This window comes from Lepus europaeus, chromosome 20, assembly GCF_033115175.1.
Source record: "Lepus europaeus isolate LE1 chromosome 20, mLepTim1.pri, whole genome shotgun sequence".
Classification (NCBI taxonomy): Eukaryota; Metazoa; Chordata; class Mammalia; order Lagomorpha; family Leporidae; genus Lepus; species Lepus europaeus.
Window position 1 is genome coordinate 41455804 of NC_084846.1, and position 14509 is coordinate 41470312.

Genomic DNA, 14509 nt, shown 5'->3' on the forward strand with positions numbered 1-14509 from the left:
ATGTAGAGAAGAGGAAACCCTTGCACACTGTTGTTAGGAATGTAAATTAGTACAATTTGTGTGTGTTAAATGGTATGGCAATTCCTCAGAAAACTAAAGATAGAACTACCATATGACCCAGCAATCCCAATCCCGGGTATATAACCAAGAGAAATGAAATCTAGCTGAAGAGACATCTGCACCCCCATGTTTATTGCAATAATAATACCCAGGAAATGAAAAACCTAAGTGTCCATCAACTGACTAATGGATGAAGAAAATAGAGTACCTATATACACAGTGAAATATCAGAAAGTTGAAAACAGAACTACAATATGATCTAGCAATTCTACTTTTAGATATTCAGAATTAAAACAGGATCTAGATGAGATATTTCTTCTCCCATGTTCATTGCAGCAAGTGAAAAAATAATACACTGAGTGATGAATGGGCAAGCAAAATGTGGCAAATACATACAATGGAATATTATATATCATATTCCTTTTAAAAGAAGGAGATTAAGAGGCTAGCATTTGGCACAGCCGTTAGGACACCACTTGGGATGTCCACATCCCATACCAGAGTGCTTGGTTAGGTCCCACCTTTGCTTCCAATTCTAGCTTTCTGTTACTATGCAACCTGGGCAGAAGCAGGATATGGCTCAAGTTCTTGGGTCCCTGCCAACCCTGTGGGAGACCCAGCTGTTGCAGGCATTTGGGGAGTGAAACAGGATTTGGAAGATCCGTCTGCCTGTGTGCTTCTTTCTGCTTTGTCACATAATAAAAAAATTTTTTTAATTTCACATAATAAAGAGAAGGAAATTGTAATATGCTACAACATGGATGAATCTTGGTAAAAATAAGCCAGACACTACACATATAATGCATGACTTCACTTATATACATATCTAGAGCAGTCAAACTCACAGAAACAAAGTGAGATGGTGATGGCCAAGGGTCTGGGAGTAGGGGAAATAGGGAGTTGGTGTGCAATCAATAGTTTTGTTCCCACAGATGAAGGAGTCCAGAAATCAGAAATTTGCTGTACCATATGCAGATAGTTAACAATATTATACATTACAAGTGTGGTTCCCCACACCTAAGGGAGTGGGGAAGATCAAGCTCTTTATTTTATATATATATATATTTTTTTTTTTGACAGGCGGAGTGGACAGTAGAGGGAGACAGAGAGAAAGGTCTTCCTTTTTTTGCTGTTGGTTCACCCTCCAATGGCCACCGCGCTGTTCCGATGGCAGGAGCTAGGTGCTTATCCTGGTCTCCCATGGGGTCAGGGCCCAAGAACTTGGGCCATCCTCCACTGCACTCCCGGGCCACAGCAGAGAGCTGGCCTGGAAGAGGGGCAACCGGGACAGGATCGGTGCCCCGACCGGGACTAGAACCTGGTGTGCCAGTGCCGCAAGGTGGAGGATTAGCCTAGTGATCCGCGGCGCCGGCTCAAGCTCTTTATTTTTAAAAGAGTTGTGGTGAAAGAGAGATAATATGGCTGGCACAGTGGCTCACTTGGCTAATCTTCTTCCTGCAGCGCCAACACCCTGGGTTCTAGTCCCGGTTGGGGCGTTAGTTCTGTCCAGGTTGCTCCTCTTCCAGTCCAGCTCTCTGCTGTAGCCCGGGAAGGCAGTGGAGGATGGCCCAGGTGCTTGGGCCCTGCACCCACATGGGAGACCAGGAGGAAGCACCTGGCTCCTGGCTTAGGATTGATGCAGCTTGCCAGCCATAGAGGCCATTTGGGGGGTGAACCAATGAAAGGAAGATCTTTCTCTCTAACTCTGCCTGTCAAAAAAAAAAAAAAAAAAAGTTCACAGAATTATTCCTAGTATCCCAAAAGTAGAAACAACCCAAATGTCCATCAACTGATGAGTGGATAAACAAAATCTATTACCCATAAAATGGAATGCTATTCACCTAGAATAAGTTTTCAAAAACAGCTACAACATGGATAACCTTTGAAGACATTACACTAAGTGAAAGAAGTTAGAAATAATGGTATGATTGGACATTCATATGTCCGGAACAGGAACATTTAGAGACAAAGTAGGTGATTGGACATTCATATGTCCGGAACAGGAACATTTAGAGACAAAGTAAGTTAGTGGTGGCTGTCAGGGGGTAGAAGAGAGATGAAATGGACGATGACTCCTTATTCAATAATATACAGCATGGACCCATCTCTTCTGGATCGCTTGTTCAGGAGGAAACCAACTGTCATGTAGGAGGAAGTCCACATGGCAAGGAACTGAGGCTTCCTTCAACAACCACACGAGGGGGCCACCCTGACAGTAGTTCCTTCCATCTTGGCTGACATCGAGACCATGCCCCTGTGTGAGACTCTCACCCAGAATCACCCACTAAGCCACACCTGGGTGCTCCCGACCCTCGGACCAGGTGAAATGATTAATGTTGATTGCTCTAAACTGCTGAGATTTGGGGTAACTTGCCATACCACAAGAGACATTCTCAAGTAAAAAAGTATGGGCAAAACATTATGTAAGCACAGTATGATTTTTTTGTTGTTTAAAATGTAACTGCAGAGCCGGCGCTGTGGCACACTAGGTTAATCCTCCATTTGCAGCGCCGGCATCCCATATGGGTGCCGGTTCTAGTCCTGGCTGCTCCTCTTCCAATCCAGCTCTCTGCTGTGGCCTGGGAAAGCAGTGGAGGATGGCCCAAGTGCTTGAGCCCCTGAATCTGCATGGGAGACCCAGAAGAGGATTCTGGCTCCTGCCTTCGGATCGGCTCAGCTCCAACCATTGCAGCCATTTGAGGAGTGAACCAGCGGATGGAAGACCTTTCTCTCTGTCTCTCCCTCTCACCACCTGTAACTCTCCCTTGCAAATAAATATTTAAAAATATATATATAACAGTGCATGCAGTGAGCTAATAAGTGTGCATACGCAAAAAAAATTGCTATCTTAGGTAGAAGGATCATTTGCATTTTTCCTTTTCACTTCTCTTTGTACTCAATTTTCTACAACAAATCTCATTTCTGTAATAAAAAGCAATTGAAGTTACTTTTAATTTTCTATACAGTAAACATAGGGAAAAGTAGGAAAAGCCTTTAACAGTAACTCAGGTGTGAGATGAGGGCTTGGGCACAACACGTGAAAAAACTGGAGCACAAGCAAAGCTGTGATAGAAGAGAGGCAGACGAGACAGATGACCCATGGAGTGAAGAGACAGGGGAAAGCCAGCTGCACGGGGACCTCAGTGACTGCATTCAGTCACCTGTTCCGCAGGTTCAAGTCTGAATGCACGGCACCTTGTACTCCAGCACAATTGCTCACTCTCCACTGCCGAAATGTTTATCCAACCCACTTCAGGGCCACCGAGAGCCCCTTCAGCCAATAGACGTAAACCTCGCGGAAAACACCCTAGTTTCTCAAGACAGACGGAAAGAGCGCACTCTTAGGAACATTTGCCTTAACTCCTAGGACCCTCGCCAGAGCCAGGTGCAGGCTGTGGCTCCAAATAGACCCCACACCTATTGCACAGCTACTATTTCACACCTCCCCGTGCCCGCACTGCGTTCCACCCTTACGTACCAGTATAATAAGCTGCAACTTTGTGCGGGAGTCGTGTTTTTGTCGTTTCAAGAAAAGATAATTGGTGATTGAGGAGACTAAGTTTAATGGCCAAATGTCTCAACTGGTTAACAGCAAAGCTTGGCCCTAAACCCACGGAAGCTCCTGCTGTCCCAAGAATCAGAATAAACCCTCCAGCAGCTGCTGTCTGAGCACTCCTCCCAGGCAAGACCAGGTGACACTGCTCCTGTGCCAACTAAGCTTGGGAGGCTGGCCCAGCCCATGAGTGCTTCCGGGAGAGGCTCTGTCACCTGCGGTAGCTATCAAAGCATCAAGAATTCCAAACCAAAGGCACTGGCAGGCTGTAAATAATTTTCAAAGTCTAATCCTGTCCACTCTTATAACAGGAAACCAGCGAGACCCCAATTCCTCATACGTATTACAGTGGAGACCTTTGTTTATATAAAGGCTATGACTAACAAGAATAACAAAAAGAGCTCAGATTAAGGATTTGATTTTTAAAACCACTACGGCTTGTGCCCATCAAGGTACAAGCCCGGGGCAGGGGGTGGGGGTCTCTCGCCGAGTCAAATTCTTTCCCCATTTTTCACTAACGCGAAGTTGGCAGGCAACTGTTTTGTCACCGAGGAAAACTACAGCACCGCTGTGAACAGGTTCCCAAGTTGGCTGAGGGGGACATTCACAGAATAGGAGCCTCTGCAGGCCGTGGAAAGACGTTCCATAAATAGCGGTGTCCAGAGAAGGAACCGTGCGTTCCTCGGGGCTGGCGGCGGGTGAAGAAGCCCGGAGCCGCACGGTGCACCCCAGCTTGGAATACAAAGCGCGAGCAGCGACGGGAAAAACAAGGCGGGGAGGGACTCCCGAGAGCCCCTCACATGGAGCAAAGAGGGCCTTTCCCAAAGCAACTTTCACACTTCCTCCCCGACAGCCTCATGTCCCACCAGCGATTTCCACGAGGGAGAAAAAGCTTCCAACTTGCGAGAAGTTTGAGGGCCCTCTTCGTTCGTTTCTTAACGTGCGGAGTGAGCGGGGGTCTTGCACCATGGGCGGCTCTCCCGGTGTGCCCCTTCAAGCCCCCGTGCGCACAGGCACACACCGCACACACACATACACACACACTGATACACATATTCATGCCTCCCCTTGGGTGTCCCAGCTGACCCTTCTTTAAGCTTCCGTGCACCTCCCCCTCCACTTTGCCCTACCGTGGCCCACTCGGGTCCTCGTCTTCCTGGGGAAAGATTCAACGGATGAAAACACTTAGGGGCTGGCGCTGCGGCTCACTTGGCTAATCCGGCGCCAGCACCCCAGGTACTAGTCCCGGTTGCCCCTCTTCCAATCCAGCTCTCTGCTGTGGCCCGGGAAGGCAGTGGAGGATGGCCCAAGTGCTTGGGCCCTGCACCTGCATAGGAGACCAGGAGGAAGCACCTGGCTCCTGGCTTCAGCTCGGCGCAGCGCCAGCAGTAAGCGGCCATTAGGGGAGGGACCAACGGAGGGACGACCTCTCTGTCTCTGTCTAACTCTGCCTGGCAAAATGAAAACACTTGGGAAGACACGGGAGAAAAGTTAGCCGTGTGGTGAGACAGAAGACAGGGAGGCGAGCCGCCCACGCGGAGGTGGACAGGTGCCGAGCTCTGCTCCCCGGTGGCCAAGCACAAGCCGGGGTCTCTTCTCATCCTCTCTTGAAAATAAGGAAACTGAGGCCCGGAAAAGCTTGCTAACTTGCCCAAAAGGACACATTTGAACCAGACCCGCCTGCCCCTGAATATGGAGTTAAAAATAAGTGGGATAGGAGAGGAGGTCCCTAGGCCCTGCTAAGTGTAGAAGTTGTGGCTGAACGCGGTGCTCCCGGGGAGCAGCTCCTGGGGCTGGGGCCTCCCCCGTCCTCACCTGTGGGCCACAGGCTCCCAGGTTCCTCTGCGTTTGAGTTTGCCACCTCATGGCCTCCACTGGGTTGCCACTCCTGTTTTGCTTCTTCCTCCGGTTCCTGTGCTATCCGGCCATTCCTCCACTACTCTCAAAGGCCTCCACAAATCTCTGTTTAAAAAAGAGAGAGAGAGAGAACTCCGAAGAGAGCCTTTGTTGAAGGGGTTAAGACGCCACTTGATGGGAGTGCTACCGCTTTGCATCCGGCTCCTGCTCCTGACCCCAGCTTTCCATTAAAGCACTCTGGGAGGCAACAGGTGCTGCCCTAAGTACTCCGATTCTTGCCACCCAGGTGGGAGTCCCACACAGAGCTCCAGGCTTCACCCAGCCCCAGCTGTTGCAGGCATTTGGGGAATGAACCAGCCGATGGAAGATCTCTGTGTGTCTCTGTCTCTCTGCCTTTCAAATAAAATGAAAATAAGTAATTTTTAAAAATTTTAAAACACCCCTTTTAAGAGAAACAAGATATAAACAAATGCAATCAAAAGAAATGTGCCAACACCTGCGGACAGGGTGGGGGCAGAGCAGCTCTGATGGCCTTAACTATGGGCTGGTTTGGATCTGACCCCAGAGAAGGGTCCCAAGCCCAGCTCCAAAATTCATTTCTCTGAATCAAACTTGATGTGCCATTGGTTTCCTGAATGACAATGGGCAGTCTTTACCCTGCGAAGTGTGATAACGGGATCTCCATGAGGTGTTTTAGAAAGGGTTTGAAGTGCTTGGGTGAAAAGAACCACAATACTATCTTTTCTTTCTGGAATGTCAATATCTCACACCCACTTTTCAGCTACCTTTTAAGAGCAACTGAGTGTGTTGAGCTCCAAAGCTGCTGACTTGGAATAAGAAATCACTCACTGCAAGTACTTCAAGGCTTTTAAAACACAGCTAAAGGAGTCCTTTCAAGGGTTCTCTCCTGAGCCCTATTGAGGTCCTTGAGAGCCTGGATTTTCTCTTGCGGGATAGATTTTCCTCACCCCATAAGAGAACGTCAGCCCGCAGGTCACAGGTCCTGAGCATTGGATAGACCTGTGTCAAACCCTGCCTTCAGGGGCTAGCATTGTGGCATAGCAGGTAAAGCCACCACCCCCACTAGCAGCATCCCAGCTGTTCCACTTCCCATCCAGCTCCCTGCTATGGCCTGGGAAGGCAGTAGAAGATGGCCCAAGTCCTTGGGCCCCTGCACCTGCATAGGAGACCTGGAAGAAGCTCCTGGCTCCTGGTTTGGCCTAGCACAGTGCTGGCCATTATGGCCATCTGGGGGAATGAACTATAGATGGAAGATATCTCTCTATCTCTCTCTCTCTCTCTCTCCCCTCTCAACCTCTCAGCCTTTCAACCTCTCTGTAACTCTTTGAAAATAAGTAAATAAATCCTTTTTTAAAAAAATCCTGCCTTCAGCACTGACCATCATGAACAAATTACTTCACCACACTGCCTCTATTCCCTTGCCTATGAAATGGAAATAATAGAAGCAGGTCTTTTGCCTAAACACCTGCATCCCATATCAGAGTGCCTGGCTTTGATTCCTGACTATTCCTGATTCCAGCTTCCAACTAATGTGTATCCTGGGAGGCAGCAGCCGGTGGCTCAAGTCCTTGGGTCCCTGCCATCCATATGGAAGACCCACATGGAGTTCTCAGCTCCTGGCTTTAGCTGGGCCCAGCCCAAAACATTGCAGCCATTTGGGGGTGGGCTAGTCGATGGGAGCCTGCTCTCTTTCCCTCTCCTCACATCCCACCTCTCCACTTTTCAAAAACATATTTATGGAAATAATACTACTACCCAACCTCAAACTTTGTCATTAGGATGAAGCCAGATAATGGGTGCAATGTCCCTGGTAAATGTGGATTGTGACTCCACGTCACTAGCAGCCACCATGGCATCACCCTCGGGCGTGTGTTCATGGTCCTCACACACCCTTCCCTGGAGCAGACACAAGAAGCCTTTTGTTAGTGAGAGGGCTCATTCTGGGAACTGGGTTTTATTGACAGAATCCCTTTTCCAGGCTTTCCCCTGGCTTCTGCAGGGATAGGATTGTCTTCCTTAAAGCCAATTACCCTCCAGGAGTGCCGAGGCCACCTCCATGTTCCTGTCTGTGGCTCCACCTGGCCACAGCTGCATGTGACAAGAGATAAAACTCCACATGGCTGGGAAGCTGGGCACCATGGCATTTGTGTCAAAGAAAAAAGAGGAAGGAAACACCAAAAACTGCCCCCTCAACCTCTTGGTTTCTGCTCTTTGCAAAATGTAAGTCCTTATGGGGTTTGGGAGAGAGCAGGTTTAGAAGGAACAGTGTAGGAAAAGACTTACATTGCACAAACACTTGACCAGGACCACTCCTAGGGTGTGTAGGATCCAGAGGAAAAAAATATTTGCATGACTTCTATATAGACGGTCATATTAGCGCCCAATTTTCCATAATCCACATAACAAATACTAACCAGCCAGCAGATGCCATCTGCTTGGTAAATCTCCAGACAGCACTCCTAGAACTGGGGTCCAGGCCCTGGTCCCGAGATGACAGGATGGGCGTGAGACTCAGAGCTTCTGGTGCATCTAGTTGACTCCATGTGAGTGGTAGAGGAAAGAAAAATGCCATAAAGGAGAGAAATGAGCACCTGGTTTCCAATACAGGGCCATGGTATTGGAAACACCTGCCCCTGGATGGCTCTGCTGACTCCTCCCTACCCTAGGCATTAGAAGGGAAATTTAAAAAGTTTAGGGAAGCAAAGAGTGGAGCCCTTTGAGATGTGGGGCTAGTCCAGGATCCAATTAGCCTAGGTCTCAGGAAAAGGCTCATTTCATTCCAAAACCTCCAAGAAAGTTTCTGACTCAGACTCCGAATGAACACCACTCCTTCCTCCCATGGGATGTGGACGTCATGAGATTCTCCTAAATTCCAGGCCATACAGTCTCTGTTTTGTTAACCCAGTATTCTTAAGGACCAGAGCTATGGACCAGGAGTACAAATATTATTCCTACAAACTGTTTCCTATTAGTGACATGGCAGACAGAAGCAAAAACAACGAGGATTGAATCTAGCTTAAGAACGAGCCAACTCAATTCTGTGAGGAACTATTAACAAATTCAGGGTTTTTGCTTGAAGAGTTACTAGTCTGGACACACAGGACTACCCCTAACATTTACAGGCTTAGGAAAATAATAAGTAACAGAGGTCCCTGGCCCACAGATTACCCCTTTCTCTCTTGCCTCTCCTGGATCCGATCAAATAATGAAAGATCTTTTCTACATGTGTATTCCAGTCAGCCCTGCTCACCCAGCCATTGTCTATCTCTGGCTTACCCAGGGTCCCTATCAAGTGGCCACCACTCCTTGACTTACCCTTTGGGCCCACAGAACAGGTCTGGGGAAGAAATGCATGCAGAGCTTGTGTGGGGCAGAGAATGCCAAAGTTGCTATTACCTGGAACATGTTAGAGAGAGCATGGGCCCCAGGTGGGTGTCCCCCTTGGTCTCCTGAATTTCTCATCCCATGGGAAGGCACAACTGAAGAAGAGTTGGAACCAGACTTTTGAAAACGTGGGACCAGAGCACAGGCCCCATTTGTGTGGGTCCAAACGTGATACCGCACATCCTATGATTTATGATTCTAGTCTGTGATTCTTTTTCAGTTTCAACTTCTTCAGTCTTCAGCCCACTCCCCAAAGGCTTCTCTGCTCTCATGGATAAGAATTCCTAGTTCCTACTTTTTGAATCCTATTGAATATGACCTTGAAGCCAGTGTTTTAAAAGAAAGGAAATACTATATCTTATTTTAAAGTCTATAGAACTTGAATATTTATGATGGGCCACATCAAGATGTCCTGGTAAAGAAATGTAATTCTTGTCACCTATGGCTACTGAAAAATGACTTTCTGGAGACACTGGTGGCACTTTTTATCTTTCATAGGCTGACAGATAATAGGATTGCAAGTTTCAAGCAGTAATCTCATCTTGCCATGATTTCTGGAAACAACAACAAAAAATGGCAATGTAGTTAAGCCCTATAGAGGACTGCACAGAGAAGCAAACAAAATAACTCTACATCAAGGAGCCTCTGTGCTGTCAGAGATCTGAGACACTGTGCATCCTTCCAGGAGATTGGCACCATTCCATTCCATGCATTGAGGATACCAATAAAGAAACAGAAAGGTGGCTATGAGATTTGCCCCAGAAGTCAAACGCAGGGCTGGCAGAGTCCAGGTCCTTTTCCATAACATGATATTTCAATATGTGGTTTTAAGAAAGAGAATGTGATCTTTGTCTCCTTGAAGTCAGATAAGGCTTTCCTTGTAATTTCCTTATGGCTGTTGTGATATAATAAAAATGAATCTTTATCCCTAGGTCCTGGTACACAGGTTCTAAAACCTTGGAATTTGCAGAGTGACAAAAATGTCTTGTGTATGCTTATGAGGAGACTGGGGCAGGGACCCCTGGATTGCTTCAGGAGGGAGCCTGGTTGCCAGAAAGACCAAGCCTTGATTAGAAGTTTGGAACTTTCAAACCTGCCCTCCAACCTCAAGAGAAGGGAGAGGAACTGGAGATATAGTTCACTCCCAATGTCCAGGGATTTAATCCTTCATTGCTATGTAGTAGAACCTCTAAAAAACCCCTAAATAATGGGGTTCAGAAAGCGTCTGAATTGTGAATGCTTTCACATGCGAGGAGAGTGGAACATTCCTGCCCCACAAGATAGAATTGAATTGAATTGTTGAAAACCCAGTTGGTGTTCATAGAATCAGAAAATTGGCTGTTGGTGTTGGAAAATACCCCAGAGTAGTCATTGGACATTGCTCCAAAATACAGTCATTTGAGTTCTTGGTTTTCTCTCCTGCTGGTGGTACTTTCTTTGAGGGCCATATATACATACATACATATTTGTATTTCTTGTGCCACCTAGAATAGGGCCAGACCCCTAATAAAAGATAAACAAATAATGTGTGAGAGGGGGCCGGCACTGAGGTATAGTGGGTAAAACCGCTGCCTGCAGTGCCAGCATCCCATATGGGCACCAGTTTGAGCCCCAGCTGCTCCAATTCCAATCCAGCTCCCTGATAATGTGCCTGGAAAAGCAGCAGAGGATGGCCCGAGTACTTGGGGCCCCTGCACCCACATGGGAGACCTGGAAGAAGCTCCAGGCTCCTGGCTTCAGATCAGCCCAGCTCTGGCTATTGCAACTATTTGGGGAGTGAACCAGCAGATAGAAGACCTCTCTCTCTCTCTCTCTCTCTGCCTCTGCCTCTGCCTCTCTGTAACTCTAACTTTCAAATAAATAAATATTTTTAAAGATAAATTTTTAAAATAAAAAATAATGTGTGACAGATTCTGTTCTGTTCTGGGTGCTCCGTGGGCCTTCTTTTTGATCTTGCATGTTTAGGAAGCCCGGACTGGGCTAGGGTTGTGGTCATGAGGCAATTCAGGATCATGGCATTTATCAAGTAAACATCTCAAACCTTCTCACCTGGAACAAGAAGAAAGAATGAAAAGGACTCTGTGAGAGGAAGAGGCTGGGCAGCAAGCTGAGCCTGGTCACTAGGTAACTGATCTCAGGTGCAGTTGCCTGCAGTACAGGTCGATTTGAATTCATGCCCCCCAACAAAACCAGGCATTTTACCTTATAAAATGGGCTTCCAGTTCACACTCAGGTAGGTCACCTAGACTGTAAATGTTACAATCATAGATGGCCAGAATCCATTATGTGGGAAAATTGCTATGCATCCCAAACAACTGAGAAAGTATGGAATAAAATGAATAAACAGAGAATTCTCAAAAAAACTGACCTGAGTCCTTCTTGGCCTCCTGACTTGCCTAGGTCCCTGGGCCGCTGGGCCCCTGTGCTTGCCTCAGGTCAGCTCTGTGACCATATCAGCAACTTGTCCAAAGACTTTCCCAAATACATTTTTAGTCAAATGCAGTTAATCAGGGGGTGAAAGAAGAAATAGCAATAAGCCTTCTAGGTGTTCGCTCCAGAGCCTCTTAGAGCTGTTCTGGAATGATAGGTTGGGCCTGTCGTTACAGAATTAAAAACCTTGGGGCCGGCACTATGGCATAGTGGGTAAAGCTGCTGCCTGGAGTGCCAGCATTCCATATGGGCACCAGTTCGAGTCCTGGCTGCTCCTCTTCCGATCTAGCTCTCTGCTGTGGCCTGGGAAGGCAGTGGAAGATGGGCCTTCCTTGGGCCCCTGCACCCACATGGGAGACCTGGAAGAAGCTCCTGGTTCCTGGCTTTGGATTGGCTCAACTCCAGCCATTGTGACCATTTGTTTTTTGTTGTTGTTGTTGTTTCATTAGAAAACTTTTATTTAATAAATATAAATTTCAAAACAACTTTGGGATTATAGTAGTTCTTCCCCCACAACCACCCTCCCACCCACAAACCATCCCATCTTCTACTCCCTCTTTCATCCCATTCTTCATTAAGACTCATTTTCAATTCTCTTTATATACAGAAGATCAACTCTATACTGAGTAAAGATTTCAACAGTTTGCACCCACACAGACACCCAAAAATAAAGTACTGTTTGAAGACTAGTTTTACCATTAATTCTCATAGTACAACATGTTAAGGACAGAGGTCCTACACAGGAAGCAAGTGCACAGTGACTCCTGTTGCTGATTTAACAATTGACACTCTTATTTATGATGTCAGTAATCACCCAAGGCTCTTTTCACGAGCTGCCAAGGCTATGGAAGCCTCTTGAGTTCACAAACTCTGATCTTATTTAGACAAGGCCATAATCAAAGTGGAAGTTCTCTCCTCCCTTCAGAGAAAGGTGCTTCCTTCTTTGATGGCCGGTTCTTTCCACTGGGTTCTCACTCACAGAGATATTTCATTTAGGTCATTTTTGCCACAGCATCTTGGCTTCCCATGTGTTGTGGCCATTTGGAGAGTGAACCAGTAGATGGAAGACCTCTCTCTCTCTCTCTCTCTCTCTCTGTGCCTCTCCTTCTCTCTCTGTGTAACTCTGACTTTCAAATAAGTAAATCTTAAAAAAAAAAAAAAAAAAAAAAAGCGTCAGCCAGCATCAAATCACTAACAGGTGGGAAACAGAGGCGACCCAGAACCCTCAGCACATCTCTGGGTACTTTGGGGCAGGGTTCCAGAAGAATTTTCATGACAATTCTCCAGAGTTGGCAGGGCTTGTCTGCTTGTGGAATGGCTGGCAGGCATCAGTATTTTCCACATCTCTTGTTGACTCTAGTGGGTTTAGACATATATTCACCTTTAAATACGAAACCACAGTACAGTGAGCAGCAGAGAGCAGGCACTCCAACAGACACACCAGGATGACTCCTTATCTTGAGCATAGGGAAGAAGGGAGGATAGAGAAAGAAAGAGATCAAACCAATTTTGTAAGACATGCCACATGGACAGCCTCTTAGTGACCCAGCCCATGTGCAGGTGGGGCCATCAGGACTCATGTGCTAAGGTGAAGTTCTCCTATTCAGCTTGGGAAAATTCATATGTTCATAGCTAAGAATTCAATAAAGCAAGACTTGACTGGACTCTGCGAATCATAACCGCAAAAGACCATTTTGTGGGTTTTGTAGCTATTTTAGTTCACTCCATAGACCAGAGTGCATTTGACTCCCTGCCGGATAATCTCCAGTACATCATCCAATCTATTCTCAAATGCCTCAAGTAGTAGGATTTTCACAGTTTCCCTTGGGAAGTTATTCTTAAAGTTGAATGGCCAGGGTACTTTTTCTGAGAGCGAGCATCCGTCTTTCCTTTCCTTAGCTTCATCCCTGTTATCTTGCAGAATAAGACTGTGCCCTTGGCACTGTCTTTTTCTCTTAGTGTTTACTGATGCATTTCCCGTGCACACTTACTGCACTGCTTCAGCATCAGGGATCAAGATGCAGCTAAGAAATACAATGACAAGTAAAGGCTCTGCCATCTGACAGGCATAAACATAAATGAGATGTGAGCCCAAAATCTCAATAAAGAAGGATCATCATCAATCCGCCCTGTAAGCAGAGCCCCACGACAACAGCAGAATTACTCTCTGGTGAGTGATGCTCTGCCAATGAGACCCTGTTCTCGCTGTGATACATTTTCACAATCTATTGAGTTCTCTCTCCCCCGAAATGATCTTATGAAACACCAAATTCATTTCATCATATGTATCTTTAATTTCATTTATGTTCATTTGTTATATTAAGAATCTTATTGTGCTACAGCACAGAAACAGTTGCCTACTATACAAACTCTCACTGAACAAAATTTTTGAGAGTTAAGGACATACCAGCTTCTTGCTTTAGGTAAAGAAGTCAAAGTTGACTCAGAGTGGTACTACCAAAGAGGACATTTGCTTTGTTCTTACACTGACACGTGTAGGGAGATTTGGCTGCCTTTTTTTTTTTTTTTTTTTACTTTTTGACAGGCAGAGTGGATAGTGAGAGAGAGAGACAGAGAGAAAGGTCTTCCTTTTGCGTTGGTTCACCCTCCAATGGCCACCACGGCTGGCGCGCTGCGGCCGGCGCACCACACTGTTCCGAAGGGAGGAGCCAGTTGCTTATCCTGGTCTCCCATGGGGTGCAGGGCCCAAGCACTTGGGCCATCCTCCACTGCACTCCCTGGCCACAGCAGAGAGCTGGCCTGGAAGAGAGGCAACCGGCACAGAATCTGGCGCCCCGACCGGGACTAGAACCTGGTGTGCCAGCACCGCTAGGCGGAGGATTAGCCTGTTGAGCCATGGCGCCGGCCTTGGCTGCCTTTTGTACTATATTGAGAACCTAGTTCAATGACTCAGAAAAATAACAGCAATTAGAAATTGCTATTGAGTCAACTCTCTCCAGTCAAGCAAGCCTCCCTTTCTCTCTTATCCACATTCTACCTCTACGACAAACATAACCTACTCATCTCCTTTTCAGATTTCTTACTAGGATGCCTCATCTAGAATAGCCTTTCTCCACCTCAAAACATGTCTTACAGAATCTTATAGCTGAAGACTTCCTTAATGGAGATATTTTTTCAGATGATAAAATGAGAGGAAAAAAACTGGATCTCTACTCAGTTTGCTACAGTTTTTTTCCATTTCTC

General features: G+C 46.6%; 1 pseudogene; it reads right to left on the reverse strand.

The window, feature by feature from the left end:
* Positions 1–3298: 3298 nt before the first annotated feature.
* LOC133749394 (tripartite motif-containing protein 59-like) overlaps positions 3299–14509 on the reverse strand; it is a 34025-nt pseudogene continuing 22814 nt past the window's right edge.